This window comes from Carassius auratus, unplaced genomic scaffold (genome assembly GCF_003368295.1).
Source record: "Carassius auratus strain Wakin unplaced genomic scaffold, ASM336829v1 scaf_tig00002951, whole genome shotgun sequence".
Taxonomy (NCBI): Eukaryota; Metazoa; Chordata; class Actinopteri; order Cypriniformes; family Cyprinidae; genus Carassius; species Carassius auratus.
In genome coordinates, this window is record NW_020523497.1 from 1239694 (window position 1) to 1252965 (window position 13272).

A 13272-nucleotide genomic window follows, 5' to 3' on the forward strand; every position below is an offset into this window, starting at 1 on the left:
ACTCAGACGCACTCATTAGATTAGCAATGTTCACTCAGTTTATCTTTTTTTTTTTTGTCCAGAAAATTACAATCAAGGGTGTCAGGTGTAATTTTGGACCACATTGACTTTCATGGACAAACACAGTTAAAACATATTTCAAAATATCGTCTTTGTGTTCCACAGAAAAAAAGAAAGCCATACAGATTTATAATGACCTGCAGGTGAGTAAATGATTTTCATTTTGGGTGAAAACTATCCTTTTACAGTATGTGTACATATCCTCTATAACATTGAGACTTCACAGTTTGTTTAGTCTGTTTTTTAATTACTTACTTAATCATTTAATATGAGTCTCAAATCTCACGGCATTGTACATCTGTGAGTGTAAAAAATGAACGATTTAACACTTACTTGATACCTCAGCCATTCTTCCATTTCCTTTTCCAGCCATCTTTTTGTTTATGTTTTGTCATCACATGGGTGCATTAACACATCATCCAGACAATAGTTAGGAAGCTGAGATTTTCCATGTTAAACACAGCAGCTGCACAACCTATGCTTTCCCCCACGGTGTATTTGACATGGGAAACATAACGTTATAAGGTAAATCTCGCGGCAGATGAATGCTGTTGCATTCATGCGTGATGAATGCTGTTGCGGTCTGCAAACAATGCTCACCCCTGGCATGGTTTATGATTATTAAGTGCCAGCCGTTCTGTCTACCGAGGGAATACACAGCCATAAAACTCATTGCTGTATACATCCCTCCCAGCTCCAACAGCAGCAACAAGAACAGGAACAAGTCACTAATGCCGCGTTTCCACCAAAATTACCCGGAACATTTGTACCAGGAACTTTTTTCCCCAGGAACTTTTTTCCCCCCAGACCTGTTGCTTTCTGCATTTCTACTCTGGTGTAAAGTACCGGGAAGATTAGGCAAATAGACTGGTGACGTAGGTCTGCGCACATTTCTCAAAACAAAGTATGCTGATTTTGGACTTGCATCCAAATCCAGTAATTCTGCAAACAGCAGCATACTTGATAACATTATTCAGCTCGCCTTGGCTACTGCAATTTTCCTCTCTGTATATTTACAATAAAACGAAATAGGATATCAAATACCACTGCCTCCTTTCGTTTTCATTTAAACATAATAACGGCTGCAGAAATGTACTTAGTTCAGGGATATGTGTATATATACAGCTATTAGAATGAAACGAAATAAATAAATTTGACTTTTTTATTTTCTTTTTAACATATAGACAAATTGAATACAGACCAAAGACAATCTGTTAGATTTACCCAAAATTAATTATATTTTATGTTTAACCTCTAAAGAGGCATCAAAGCCAGCGGCACATATCAGAAGGTCTAGCCGAGGTGAGGCTGTTCTCGGTGGATACATAAGCAATGAGCTCCCGCTGATCTCGTGGAGCTCACCGTTTTCGAGATCAGCGAAACACATTTTTAAATAGGCATTGTCTTTATAAATAACCACAGATTTGAGTTTTAAACAACTACATTCTCACCTGAAATACTTTTAAAATTACATTTCATGACACAATAACAATAATATTTAGAAAATTATCCGAATAAATGGTGGTTGAACTCAACCAATGCTGCGTGAACTCAACCAATCAGCATGTTTAGCGCCCAAGTCCTGCCCCCTAAAGTTCCGGAACTTTGAAAAAGTACTACCTCGCCAGCAGGGACTTTCTGAGGGGCATTTTTTAAACTTTATTTAGTTCCTGGTTCCTGCGGTAGAAACACACCAAGTACCAGGCCAAGGTCCCTAGTTCCTGGGTAAAGTTCCTGCGGTGGAAAACGCAGCATAAATTAACTGTACAAGCGCAACAGTGAGCAGCAGACAGCCCATCCTGATGCTTTTCTCATCTTAGTTGGGGATTTCAGCCATGCAGAATTAAAGATTGGATTCCACAAAAATACACCAACATGTGGTAACAACACTCAGGACTTTGTTTGCACCACAAAGAGTGGAGCTTACAAAGCCCTCCCCCTCCCTCACCTTGGTGCCTCAGACAACATTAATGTCATGCTAATGCCTGCATAGAAAAGATCATTGGTGTTTCTCTCCCCTCCCTCCAGGACATTTACGGAACCCGCCTCACCAGTAAAGCCCTCTTCATCACAGGTGATCCCACTCACCTGTCACGCAGCTTCTGAAGGACAGCTTCATTCATCAGGCTGTCAGGAAGCTGAAGCTGAAGCACTGAACTCTGATCCCCCTCCCCTCTTTTTGCCCCCCCCCCCCCAGGTCCCACATCCCCAGGTTCTTCCACTCCCCCCCTACCACTAACAAACTCTGACCTGCACCAGTCACTTTGTGCAGCATTGGTTTGCTTGCTACCTTATTCAACTACCTCTTCTGTCAGTTTAAGTAAAGAACTGCTCTCTAAGCTAAATCAGTCTGAATAAGCTCTTTTGCACTGCAATCATTTTATCTGCACTGTTTGTTTACTTCACTGGTTTGCACTCTATCTGCCATGTGCTGCTTTATTTAACTGTAATTTATTTTTAATTTACTTTTTTTTTTTTTACATGCCCTTATTTGTATAGTTGTATTTTATATTTTTATGTTGTACTGTTAGTGTTATTTGTATGCACCAAGGGTCTGAGAGTAACGCAATTTCAGTTCTGTGTATGTATGTGCTGTACAAGTGGAAGAATTTACAATAAAGCAGACTTGACTTGACTATTATTTTAAAAACTGTAACTGCAGATAATATAATATTAATGAAATAAAAATGCACTTAAATGTTTTTAACACACTTAAGTATACAGTTTCAAAAAGTGCACTTTGCATTAATGTCAATTTAAAAGTTTTATTTTAATATACAATTTAAAACAATGTGTTTAATAATACTTTGTTGTACATGTTTCAGTAGAAATAGGTAGTTTACAATTAATTATTGCAATTATGACATCACACTTTAACCGTATTTCAAAAACTACAGAATTAAGACAACAAAAAATTATAAAATTACATGGAGTTCAGCCAATTGCATTTAATGTAAGTTTAAACTATATTATATTTTAGTTTAATTGTTATTAAGCCTGTTTAAGAATATTCTTAGCACTTAGGGTATATTATTTACATGGTAATTTTTGGGTGAACTAACCTTTTAGGTGATATTACTCATTCACCCAGCATAAACCCTAACCCGATGCTGTTCATTTTACTCACATAGCAAAGATAAATATGGTCCTCTATGTTGAATTTGGCTCACATTTGTCTTCTGCAAAACACATATTTTTCCATAGAGGTCACGGTACTGCCAGGGGGGTCATCGTTTTCAGCATGACGGAGAGGCTCTACATCCGACTGCAGACACCTTTCAGGAGACCCTGGGGTTGGTCCACAGCTGTGGCCATGTCGGATCTGTCAACAACACATCACGTACACTCTCACCTTCTGTCATTCTGGGGCCTGAGCCGTGTGGCTTACCTCTTGTTCATAAAAAAAATAAAAATAAATTAAAACAAATTTTTTAACTAGTCATTGGTTTTTTGACTTGTCTCAACAAGGAAAAAAATACTCCTTTAAGACCACCTTTATGAATTTTCTGAAATTAGATTTCATTAAACAAATTATCTATGAATAATCATGTGCCTCATTTCCATCTGCCCCGATTGATCCCATTTGAGATCAGTGTCACTCTCAGGAAGCTGTCCCTTTAACCTGTTCTCCATAATGTCCAGAAAGACATCAGCCCGGCTCCTAATGAAAAGTCCCATCTTTCCAGCCGCAGGGCACTGATATGTCTCATTAACCAAGCTTAGCTTGTCATGGTACACTAAGCTACTTAGCTGCATATACCTGTAATTTCCTCTCCTTTTGTCTCAGGGGCATCTCTACGTTCCGTTACCAGAGGGGACAGGAGGCTGGGAGGAGTAACTGGAGCCATATTGTACGATCTAATACAGCCAGGGTAGACCCATAAACTGAGCGACAATATAGCCAGCGCCTAATTGTTCAATTTAAAGTCTGGCGATTACTGAGGGCCGTAAAATCAGGCATTTCTCTCCCTCTATCTCAGACCACACAGTGCATGTTTGGCAGATCAGCAAAAGTGCCCTTGCTGTTTCCCATTTCACTAGCAGGAGAGGAGCAGGAGACTCCGGGGAGGCCCCAAAACATTGAGGCAGGGCAATAAACACTAGCAACTAATGGCATTAATTGACCATTTACGTGGATAGGTTGTGAATCATCATTTTGCTGTTGGAGAGCATTAACACCTTTTTGTGACATTAAGCCATGTTTTTAATTGCCTTTCAGCACTCGGCACCTGTGCATGATTTTTTACTAACCGTGTGTCATGTTCAGCTCAATTCAAATCCATTTGTATAGTTCTTTTGTCAATTTTTTAAAAATAGCTTCACAGGAGATCAATTTTTCAAGTATGAGATCAGGAAGAATTTTGTTTATTGGCATAGATGAGTGTTTCAAAGTAATGTCTATATGGCAGTAGTAGCTATAAAATAATACAATGTGGTTAGTAAACATCAGTTTTTGTTTGTTTGTCTAAGTTATCATGTGTTACATTAGTTAGGGAACTGAAAAGATATGGAGCCCATTCATATATCAGATTCTAAATATACACTCACTCCATACTATGTTAATGGTCCATGAAGTCCATGAGAACTGGACCTGTGATCTAGATATTGCTAACGGCATTTAATTGCCATTTAAGGGAAAAGAGGTATGGGAAGTATCCTGCTTAATAAGTGCATTTAAAAGTACTTTCTGTATGCTTGTAGTTGTAGACAAATAAAGACTGTAGTATAAGAGTATTGCAGAATAGCATATTTTTGTACACCAAAATTCTGAAAGAATTTAATATTTCATAACTTTTGCTTCCTTCTTTCCAAAAGTTTTTTTTTTAGAATGGGTTTTTGGTTAAGTGTCTAAAATAAGTTATTTGGTAAACACAAGCTCAAGATATTTGAATGTCTTCTTTTGTGACGTAAAATACACTAGCACTTTTTGCTAACAAGTGTCTTAATGGTACTACAGAGATTGTCAGGGGCATGAAGTGCCATCACACCAAACAGGAAAACTAATCTACTCGCTAGTCCGCTGTTACAGCCTTATTATGTTTTTAATTGCTCTATGCCATACTATCTATTTTCCTTCAAACTGTCAGGAATTACTATTATTAGTTTTTTTTAAATAAAGTCTAAGTTAATCGTCAGTAGCTTAATGGTAGTGATGTTGAAGTCATGAGACCATGGCTTAGTTTGTTTATAACATACTTCTGGCGATTCTATTTACTATTTACTGTATGCTTCAAAAATCATAAAAGTTGTGTTCACTTGTAAATATTATCATGATGAAGCAAATGTGTAAGAATAAAAAAGAAAAATTGCCACAGAACTTATTTTCTGCAATAATAATAAGAAGGGTTTTTCTGAACCAGTGCGATGTTAATATGTCATCTGCTGCAGTCTATTGCAGCCCTGGCTCTAAATCTACCAGCTAATAACCTATTAAAAAGAGATCAGTCAATCATCTATGATCTAAAATTTATCTTAATTTCTAATATTTAATCCAAAGACAAACAGATGAAGGAGAACTCTGTTTGTGCAGCTCAAATGTCATCCATGTTTGCTCTTCCCTAAGCAGCTGAATCCATACTGAACACAATGGTGCTGACATCACTAGTGGACCTACGGTCTTTCTCGTTCCTTTAGCTTGTGTTTCCCATAAAAGAGGACTGTGGGAGAAAGTAGTATTATGATTTAGAAAGGAATTTCTTAGGGTTAAGGTTTATCCAAGAGGGTTTTCAAATGTAATGTCAGTTTGGTAAACTGTAGAACAGGAGCTGCCATCGATGTGAATGCATCTTCTCCAGAAGCGGGTGGTAATTTGCTGGGTGTATTGTGCTGACGACCTCAGCCCTGGCTTGGAGGAGCTCTCATTAATGCGAGAGGTGCTGTGCTTCCTTTGTTGTGCTAATCAGGCACAGATGTGGACACCCAAAACTGCGGGAAATCTCCGGGGAGAGTGAACCAACAGTCAAGGCCTAACACACATACTGAGTGTTTATTTGTTTTTCTTGCTTGTTCATACATGGTAGATGTATGGTACTGTATGTGATAGATCAAATGTACATGTATAGTTTTTATATATATATAAAAATTATTTAAAGCACATCTAGTCAAGAATAAAACATTTAAATAAATGAATATTTATTTTAAAGCACAAAACAAAGCAGACCAAACCAAGGGTAAAATAAAACAATATATTAAATATATATTTATTCTAAATGTCAATAAACATAAAAGATGATTTTAAATAAAAGTAATTATAATACAATTATGTTGTATGTAGTATAATAATATAATGATTAATTAATTAATTAAACTTGGTAAAGTGTAATTTATGTATTTAGAAATTAGACAAAAATAAATAAATGATCATTATTATTTAGATATAGAGTGAAACCCTGATGCTGCACTCCAGGTAGCACCTGGTCCCCTTATCTCTGTTTGGAGTGTAGGTCCTTTTTATCTCTCAAATCGTTACTGAAATCTCAAAATTCAAACATACCAAAACCTTCAACCAAATTCACGTGGTGTAAAATAGTGTATTACATAAGAAAATGCAACTCTACAAAATAAAATTGTTAAAGGTCCACCCCTAAATGTCACCCGATTCGAACGTTATCACTCGATTGAATGGGGCGTTATCAGCAGTTATCAGCCCATAGAAATGGGCCAGGAGGGGCCTCCTGTGCCTACTAGTAGGCTCAGAAGGCCGTGATCATCCATCCAAATGGTTGATCACCCACAAATATACAAGAGAAGACTCCAGATCCAATCCCAGAATTCCTGCTCACCGGTAATCGGAAGTCTACTGGACGAATGCGGGAACGTTGCGATATTTCCTGCTTAATATTTTCAGGTAAGACTATTAAAATTATAAAACTGAGCATTTAAACTGTAATGGAAAACAATACATACACTCGTATTGCGTGTCATTATTGTTGACATGAGATAACCGTATTGCGATGTGTCTGCAAACGTTATCGCTAGATCATATTACGTTATTAGCGTGTTGTTATGTTAACGTTGGATGCTTTATGTGAGCATTAATGTTGCTAATATGAGTGTGTATTTACGTCTGAAGCTAATGGGGGAATTTAGTTTCTAGTTAAACTGTCAAAATGACTTTTTACACTCTTACAGGCTATTGTGAATGCTCGATAACGCCTCACTGAAGCCAGATCATAGGACTAATATAACCCATATCGACTTGAGAGAAATATTAAACACAAGACGTATTTTACGGCTGTTTGGAAACCTTGGGATCTTGACTAGAGTGTAAAATAAAGTTCTGTGGGTTTGGATCTATCTATCTATCTGTCTGTCTGTCTGTCTGTCTGTCTGTCTCTCTGTTTCTCTCTATACTAGCTAGCTAGCTGTGTATATATTTATATAATTTATATATTTATCTATCTATCTATCTATCTATATATATATATATATATATATATATATATATATATATATATATATATATATTTAGCTGTCTGTCTGTGTCTATCTGTCTGTCTCTCTCTTTCTCTCTCACTCTCTCTAAAGCTTGCTAGCTGTGTATATATTTATATAATTTATCTATCTATATATATATATATATATACATGAAGCGTCATGAAACAGATTTTCATGATAGTATTTGGGAAGTACTTCACTCACACAAATTGCATTCATCAGTTTAAGAATGCTGAGTGTATTGAAAAGAATCATCAGGGCATCTACTTTACACGTTATCTTGTTTTTACAGAGTTGTTACAGATAAATGGTTTTCACAACCCAAGTACTGATTGTCGTTGTATGAATTTACTTTAAAAGGAGATGCTGACTAATGCGTTAAGTTTTCTGTGCATCTATTTTTTCTTCAGGCACAATGAATGATATTAAGGGCAGGTGCGCCACATTGGGGGAAGATGCAAAGAAAAAATACATTCAAGAGGCAGCAGCACTGAGGGCACATGAGGTGAGGGATGCCCGAATTACAATGCACTTAAAGAAGCTGAAGTTAGAGGTTTGGAAACAGGATTCATTTGCTAAGCATTAGTGGTATTCTTAAAGTATTAGATGGAAGGATGATCAACAGCAATTGTGGTGTGTGCAGAACATTGTGTTAGACAACTGGATTGTTTATCTCTAGTTTTTATCATAATTTCAAATGAGTTCGTTACAAAAAAGTATTCCAGCTGATTTTTGTTTACAAGGCTATCAACATCAAATATTCTCACATTGAAGAAATTGTCAAAGACTCATACCACCATATCAAACTTGAAGCAGCTGAAGAAAAAAGTGGTCATGAGATTTGTTAAATTAAAATGTAGTTACCCCTCTGTTTCAGGTTTGATTTACATCCATTTCTGAAACGAAAAACCCAGAGTTTTCCTAAAGATCTGAGATGAATTGATGTACAATACCCACATATTCCTTTGGCAACAGTTAAAAATGAACAAGCTGCCTTTGAGATGTTGCTTTAAATATAGTGATGAGTATGATTTAAACTAACTGGCTTGACTTTCAAAATATTTGTGTTTTTCCTTTGGTAGATGGAGGCAATTTGTGCTGTGTCTGCCGCATCCATTTTTATGATAAGAAGAAGAATGCAAGAAAGAAGTGGCGTTCATGGTCTCAGTGCACAGTGTGCCAATCATGGTCACACACAGCATGTGGCTTTAAAAAGAACAAGTGCGTTCACTGCCAGTGTCAAGACACCATGCTAACACCCTGAAGATGTATCTTGTTACTTGTTTGAGTTGTTTTTACTGTGTTGACGGCCCCCAACCCATCCATACAAACACACACACACAATACATACATATGCTGCAAATTTATTGTAATGACCACACTTCACACGTAAGAAGAAAATTGTGATCTTTTTGTTATTTTCATTCACCCAATTTTTATTTATTATTGTTGTTTGTTGGCACCATCAATGTGTTCTCCTTTATACAGGACTTATGTGGGGAACAATAAAGTTATATTGTACTGAATTGAGTCTACATGGTTTTTTATTTATATATATATATATATATATATATATATATATATATATATATATATATATATATATATATATATATATATATATATATATATATATATATATATATATATATATACACACCTGTTTCATCATTGGTTCAGTAGGGCTGGGTTTTAGCAAGGACCTCACCTTAATATTCACAACAGTGGGTCAGAGTATGATTTCATGTTATGATTAGATGCTTCACATAACTTTATATTTTTCACAGTTTTGCTGTCAGTAGGAGATGCTTGGCAAAAAAATATATTGAAAAGATGGTTACTGGTACTTGTAGAAACTTTGGTATACAGCTGAACACTACAATTTATTTATTTTAAATTTAAATGGTTTCTATGGCATTGCTTACTTCCACTCTGAAGTATTTTCTTCACAATTACTGTTACGCTTTTATTTTAATGATAAACATTTAAGAGAAAATGTGAAGGGTATCATTTTATCTGTGTTAAGGATATCAATTGTTTCTCCTTGGATTCAGATAAATAAAGTTTATTGTCAGTTTATGGGAGGGAGGACTGGTGTGTTCCACTTTTGTTTGCAGTTGTCTGCCGTGGGTAGACTACATTTAATTCAAAGTGCTGTCGGTCACAATTATGTTTATTATATATAATTAATTATACATTTAAAATCTGATTAGTTTATCTGGTTTGCAAATTAGGGTTGTAAAATTATATATTTACTGAACATATAAAATATCTAGTATAGCCAAACTATTAATTACATTGCATCTAGATGAATGCAAAGAAATTAATTGACATGCTTTCAAACATGCTTTTTAAATGACACATGAGTTTTGGTAACATGGACTGAGAAAACATTTAATGATCTTCTGCTCAGAAACCTTGTAAAAACTTTAACTTTTACCAGCCATTACCAGCATTCTTCAAATTATCTTTTTTTATGTTCAACATAAGAAAGCAACTCATACAGGTTTGGAATGACATGAGGGTGAGTAAATGATGACAGAATTTTCATTTTTGGGGGAATCATCCCATAATTAGATTTGCCACATGGGAACCAAACAGAAATGCAAAATGAGTCTCTCTCTGTGTGTGTGTGTGTGTGTGTGTGTGTGTGTGTGTGTGTGTGTGTGTGTGCGGACAGGGTATTTGTCATGTTGTGGGTTCATAAATCTGTTTACAAAGTCAGAAACAAACAAACAAGCAAATAGCTTCTTTTTATATAGGCTATGGCTATTGAGCCTTCAAATAGCTCTCTGAAACTACACCCGAGATGGCTTGTGCATGTGAAATGAGAAAATTAAAACTTTGTCGTAGAGCTAAACCATATACATTGTTTGAAAGGTCTTGACCCAGAGAGTAACATATGTAAGTATGAAGATTCTACATAGCTCCTGTTTTGAAATACTGACCTTTGAAACATCACCTTGGTGCATATTTGAAGGCTTATAATAAAGCAATAAAAAGGGCTACACACATGGGACTAACTGTTATAGAGAGCTGTTGTCCTCATTTATGATGTAAATATAGTCAACAGCTCTGGATATTGTCAAATCGGGTTAAAAGTAATTTGAACCCATTTAAAAGTTAGACATTTAAAATCTGTTTACATAGATATTTTTACAATCCGCCTAAACTCCAAACTGTACTCTCAACTCACTATTTGCAATATCCAATTCTAAGAAATACACGATTTTTTAAAAAACTACAATTCCCTATAGCTACTCAGTGCAGGGTTGCCAGGTCCCAGAAATATTTCCAGCCCAATGACAACTCAAAACCCGCCCAAATGGAATGAAAACTAGCCCAATTTTTCAGTGTCCAATCAGATTAGACAACGGCTGGATTCCCACAAAGGGCCTTAAAATAAATGTATATAAGTTTAAGTTTAAAGTATTCGCCTTTAGTCTTACCCAAATTCTTTGCACACACTGTTTTTTTAATACACAATACACTATTATATATATATATAATATATATATAATATATATATATATATATATATATATATATATATAATACACTATTCTATCATCATTTGGAACACTTCGAATCCACTCCTTTAATCCTTTCTCCGTCTCCCATTCTTTGCGATACTTCTTTCCATACTTTCCCCATTTACCTGACATTTTAGAATGCTGCTTGTTCATCCACAGACAACCGAACCAACGCTTCTGACTACAACGCTCTCATGATGTGAGTGACGTGATGATGATGCTTGATTTGTGATGTCAAAGCACATGTGGCGCGCGCTCAAGTATTAATACTACTCGCAAGTATTAATTCCCGGGGGATCAACACCCATTAATAAAAGGTTCACTTTTATCTTTGTCCACAATTATTTTATTTTATTTATTTTTTTGCGGCCGCAGTACATCATAAATGTAGCCAAAAAACCGCAACCCGCAACTCCGTATTTTTTCCCGCAACTCCTTTTCTAAAATAGCCCAATTGTGCGGGAAAACCGCTACCCTGGCAACCATGACTCAGTGCAGCTTGATACAAATCAAGCACTGCAGTTGTAGTATCTGGTTTGCGAATTAGGGTTGGAAATTAGGGTTGTAAAAAGATATATCTACTGAATATATCAAATATCTAGTACAACCAATCTATTAATTGCATTGCATCTAGATGATTTACGTTAAGAAAATCTAAATATATTTGTTTATTTAAGACTTTTTAGCCGAAATGTAGAACGCGCAAACCCCGCCCACAACACAATGCACTTCCGTAACCTTCTGCTACCAAAAATGTATTTCTCTGAATCGAAGGAGAAATGTGCAAAAGTTATATTAACATATCTTATTGTTGAGTTATCTGTTTGTTGTTGTTTTTCGTGGACAAATGTTGAATTCATCATTTTAAAAAAAAGTGTCTTGTGAATAAAATACTTTTGGGCGGAAGTACGTTATACAAGCCACGTGGTTTCAGCGATAGCAGCGTAACAACCATGGCAACGAACAACGAACAAACTAAATGTAATATACATTCAATGAAAGAAGAAAGTGAAAATAAAACGAAAACAGCCAATGGGAAGAAGAGAAAAAATGTGTTAAATTACATAGGCTTGGATCTGGAGAATTTCAAGCCAATAACAGTTATGTAGGAACCTACTGAATGTGGCACACTGTCACATACGGATTATGATTGTAAATTCATTGTATGTTATTTATTAAGTAAATTACTTTTCATTGACTTTAAATGTGATGTGAATAAGTGCAGAGCACCATGGCTGAAAACATGGCTGTAACTCGTAGAGTCAATAAACCTCTATGTTCCCTTTTATTTTATGTTTTTACAAACTCATAGTTGCTTCAGAGGATTCAAGATCCAATAATTTATTTTCATTTCAACTCAGTCGAAGGGGATTTTGATGGTGAGCTCACAAAAAACAAAACACCTCCCACACATTTGTACATTACAGTAAATAACATATTACATTATGGTAAACACATTTTTTTTTTTTAGATTAGATTAGATTCAACTTTATTGTCATTATGCAGAGTACAAGTACAGAGCTAATGAAATGCAGTTAGCATCTAACCAGAAGTGCAAGAATATAGTGTTTTATATACATAAAAGTGCAGAGTAAGTAAAGCTATGATATACAGAATGTACAGTGGAGTTGCCATATACAATATTGATCAGAGTATATACAGAATATAAATATGAATGCAATGTAGGGATTGTATGTACATTATGAACAGAGCAATGAAGGATTATATAAACATTATGAAGAGCAGGAACGTGAGAACAGTGGTAATAAATGCAGTTGGATGAGTGTGCAAAAATATTGTTGAACAATGTATTCTATGCAAAATAACAGTAGTGCAATATTTTTTATATAAATATTTTACTGTGCTTGTACAGTAACAATTATAGACAGTTTATTTTTTAATTTTGTACTCATACAGACAGACTAGTGGTGTATATGTATGCTTAAATACAGTGCCTAAGCTTTAAAATAGATCAGACCTAGTAAAACAACATGTCTGCACAAGTAACGCAGTAAAGTAATTATATTATATTATATTATAATACCTTGAATGAGAGCAGCTTACTGCAGTCCTAAATATTTAAGGAAAACATAGATTTATGAGAGGAATAGTGATCTTTTTTCACAAGTTTTCACCTCGAGGCTTTGAGCTGTCAAGATGTGATAGCAGGTATTCCTCTAAGCATGCGGGTTCCGTGTAATGGATCAACCGCACTTGTCCCAGAGCTTTGATTCCTCACAAG

The 13272-nt window shown here is 35.5% G+C and overlaps 1 long non-coding RNA gene across 1 annotated transcript; it reads left to right on the forward strand.

The window, feature by feature from the left end:
• Positions 1–6842: 6842 nt before the first annotated feature.
• On the forward strand, positions 6843–8639 carry LOC113070052 (uncharacterized). Its single transcript, XR_003279850.1, has 3 exons — positions 6843–6907; positions 7908–8002; positions 8580–8639. It is a non-coding gene; the product is annotated as an uncharacterized LOC113070052 (long non-coding RNA).
• The last annotated feature ends 4633 nt before the right edge of the window (positions 8640–13272 follow it).